Source organism: Phyllostomus hastatus, unplaced genomic scaffold (genome assembly GCF_019186645.2).
Source record: "Phyllostomus hastatus isolate PE091 unplaced genomic scaffold, TTU_PhHast_1.1 phas_contig_209, whole genome shotgun sequence".
Classification (NCBI taxonomy): domain Eukaryota; kingdom Metazoa; phylum Chordata; class Mammalia; order Chiroptera; family Phyllostomidae; genus Phyllostomus; species Phyllostomus hastatus.
In genome coordinates, this window is record NW_025333735.1 from 100,742 (window position 1) to 105,150 (window position 4,409).

Sequence of the window (4,409 nt, forward strand, 5' to 3'; positions counted from 1 at the left end):
CATAGTAAGCACTATATGAATGTTTGCTACTATTATTATCATTATTAATTCTTATTACTACTTCTATTTGAATTTAACAAAGGTTTATAGCTATTATTAAAGGATCAAAATAATAGTGACTGCCAATCTGTATTTCCCAGAGAATGGTCATTTGGGCCTAAAAGTACAGTCTTACAATAACAGTTACATAGTAGGCAAGCGTAGAAATGGGAAAGTTTAAAGCCAGTCATTTCTTACTTTGAATGAACTCTACCGCCACCTCTAACTTGTGTGAACCTGGGCAATTTATCTATTCAACCTCCCTAGGCCTATAGGAGGAGAATAATAATACTTGCCTGACAAGATAATCAATAATTTGATAAGATAATGAATGTGAGGTGACTGACAAATGGCCTAATGCACACGGACCTTAGGTCTACTTTCGAGAACTCGACTAGCTCTTAAAGCTCCGTGTGGAGCCCTCCCTTTTCCCTTTCTGGCTCCTCGCCACCTTCAGCAGTCCTACTCTGCTGCCTGATGAAACCAAACACCAAGGAACAGACCCAGGATAACCACCAACTGAGAACGTAGTATGTAAAGATATCATTGGGAAGGTAGTCTGCATTATAATGCTATGTTAAAAAGGTTGAAAGTCATCATTTTTTTAGAAATGTACATTAAAGTATGTATGGGTCAAGGTGATATGTGGGATTTGCTTTTAAAATATTTTAGCAAAAGGAGAAAACTAGAGACATAAAGGACCCATGAAACAAATGCAGCAATCTTGATATTGTTTAAGGATGATGGGTACATAAGGATTTATTACATTATTCTCTATAAATGCTTAGTTTAGTGTATTTGAACTTCATACATGATTTAAAAAACTGAAAGTTAAAATCCTCATATTTCTAAAAGTAACACATACGGCTCCTTAACCACTAGGCGTATAAATCTTGTCTTATATTCTAGACATTTCATCCCATTTCCTAAAGAGTCCAAGTCAGACCCAGTCATACATTTCACTGAATCCTTTGTTCCTCCTAGTTCAGCAGAATATGCCATATAATTTCCAAACAAGTATTTGTTAATCCTTGCTTAGGTTAGGAAATTTTCATCTTTTCCAACAACATGGTACAGACATTTTTATAAGACACTTAGATATCAAAGTTTCTAAAAGTGAGGCCACAAGATAAACCTAATGAATCTCTACAATCTTATGCCAAGGGAAAGAAGCCAGACACCAAACATAGCATATCTATCATATGATTCCATTTATACGGAAAGCCCAGATAAGGCATATCTGTAGAGACTGACAGTAGGTAAGTGGTTCCTGAGACTGAAAGTGGAAGGGGCGTTCACTGGGTGTGGCCTGAGTGACCTCATTGGGATGACAGAAATATGTTAAAACTGGATCGTGGGTATGGTTGCACAACTTGGTAAAATTACTAAAAATCACTGACTTCTAAACAGATGAATTCTATGGTATATAATTATACTTCAATATTTTTTTTTAAATGGCAACTTAAAAAATCTTTTTAAACTATAAAAAACATTTTATAGTTTAGAAGAACTTTAACACATCATATTGTGATTTCACGGTAATTATATAAACTTTTGTGGTTTTTAAAAAATATTTTATCTATTTATTTTCAGAGAGTGGAGAAAGGAGGGAGAGAGAGGGAGAGAAGCATCATTTGGTTGCCTCTTGTTCGCCCCCAAATGGGGACCTGGCCTGCAACCCAGGCCTGTGTCCTAGCAGGGAATCAAAGCGGCTATCTTTTGGTTCGCAAATCGATACTCAATCCACTGAGCTACACCAGCCAGGACTAAACTTTTAAATAAATTTTTATATCTGAAACTAACACAGAATAACACTGAATGTAAATTGTTGGGAACTGCCCTGCCTGGTTTCAGAAGCTATAATCCCTGGTGGCTAAGGCTGAGTAAAAAGATCTTGGGACCATAAGTCACTTAGGAGACAAAGCTTATCTTCCTTGTAGGGGCACCACCTCTGCTCCCTTTCACCTCATCCTGCTTGGCCCTGGGCAGATAACTGGTTAGCCAAGGATGCATAAGATTCCTCAAAGGAGCGATGACCTAAGACAGGCACCGTCACAAAAGGGTACTCAGGGAAGGACTTGGGGGCTATAGAAAAAGGGGTGATGACCCTCTCCCCTCAGCTCTGACATAGCCTGAGTCCTCATTCTGGCTGTGAGAAATCTCCTCTCTTGGCTACCTGACTTCCCCTGCTTGACTTAAGCCTGAAACACTGCTGGAGGTGGGTGTGGCCCTGTTCTGGGAAGGGTGGGTTCCCCGGGGTGATCAGGCCTAAGAAAGAATGCATAAAATCATCTGAAACCTACTTTGCTAATACCCTCAATTTATGATAAGGGTCCAAGCCTGAAATGAGTTTGCTTCCCCAAAATTTTATGGCCCTTTAGCTATCTGACACTGACTCAAAATAAGCCCTCATAGTTCTTGAGTGTTATCTATTGTTTGATCATTACTGCCTAACAATGATTGATGAGCTTTATGTATATGCCCTGTATTCCTATGCAAATAAACCCAATAAAAGCCCATTGGGGAACAGGCTCTTGGTGCTTCTCCTTTGAGAGACTGGCCACCTTTCTTCTCCAAGCAGATCATGTCTTGATAGACTTATTCTCATCCACGGCGGACAGGGGCTTTGCAGGTGGACCCCCCTTCACAGTAAATGGTAATTGAAAAAAAGTAAAGATAAATTAAAAATGAAATAAAATTTTAAGTTACAATAGTTGAGTGAATTAAAATACATGATTTAATTAAATGTTTTAATTAATTCACATAAGTTAAATAAAAGTGATGATACTAACAAACCAGAAGTTCTGGTAAATGCTAGTCTGGGTCATTGATTCCTAGGTGATAAAACCCCAGTTGTGTGTGTGTGTGTGTGTGTGTGTGTGTTTTAATTTCAGGATTAGATACAAAGATTAAATAGGAAAAATGTTGATGAAAATACTTTATAAATTGCCAATGCTACACTAACAAAGGAAGAATGGTCTACCTAAGCTACTTTTATTTTAATATAAAAGAAATCCTAATTAGGTTATGACAGATAGGTGACTCTCCAGGTGGGGCAGGAGTAAATTAACCGGTTACCCAGCTTCCTTCCTCTGGGGTTTCAATTTCGGTAATGATTTCTTCCACAAACATTATCGAATGCCTACCAGGAATCCACTAGTTGGTAGGTCCTTATTCCTGATCCTCCAGAGGTGCCCAGTTGCCCTCCTCCTCTCCCTCTTCTCCCACACCAAAGTGTTCTACTACAGCAGCTTCCTTCTTGATTGGGTTGGAGCACCCTCAACCCTGGTCCTGGTTCCGGGTTGCACTTGGCACAGGTGAAATGAATTGGCATTTTTGAAGCTTTTCCAAGTATTAGGGGAGAATACCAGCTGCCCCCATCTATAATAGTAAAGTTTTTAAATTACAGACTGGGATGCTGAAAAAAAAAACCCTTCTCATCACCATCCTGATTTCAGTTCTTAATTCCTGTGTCTTCCACTCCTTTCTGTTTCCAAGGAGTGCATCTTCCCCACCTTTCAAGAAAACAGTGGCATTTAAGTCCCATGCCCACATGAACAAAGTAGCCACTATATTCTAAGTTCCCATCCCCATAGAAATCAGGAGCAACCCTCTTTCAAGGGTGGTTTGTCTTAAACAAAGTGGTGGTAGTGTTCTTTTTATTAGTATTACTATTACTATTCTGACGTTAGCTCAGCTAATAAATCTGGGGTATCTAAATGTTTTGCTAAGTTCTCTAAACTTCAACTATCAGCCACATTTGCAAAAGGCCATGGGGGAAAAAAAATCAGGTTAGGGCCCAAACATCTTTCTGCCAAAGAGGATGCACAGGGCTTACTCAACGTTTTGTTTAATCTCCTGCCAATTCTAAAAGGGTAAGCAAGGCAGATACTATTACCCTTAGCAGCGAAAGCAGAAGGGACGTGTCTAAGGATACATAGCTTGCTCACTGATAACAGAGCCTGAATCGATGCCTGTCCTACATGATCTAAGTGAATTTCTCTTTTCATTCCAAATTCCTTAGTGGAATTACCCTCTAGGCAAATAAAAACTGCAATCCAACTGGAGTAACTGACTTCCGGGTGAAGAGACAAGTAGTTAGCCCTTGGGGGTGTGGGTTTTGCCTCCAACACCAAGCTAAAGTTGCCTTTGTAATTTACCTCAGTCCAGTTACGGTATCTCTGTGGCAGCCCGTTTGTAAGGTTCCTTTGAAAGTTCTCCTAGGTAGTTCAGCTGATTCATCCAGCAATATAGCAAATTACAGAAACGGATTAGAAAAGTAAGAAAACGCAAAGCACGTGGCATATTTTTCTTGGCCTCTCTCCCGATCCGTAGCCGCGTCCCATTACGACTGCGTGAGCCTATAAAAC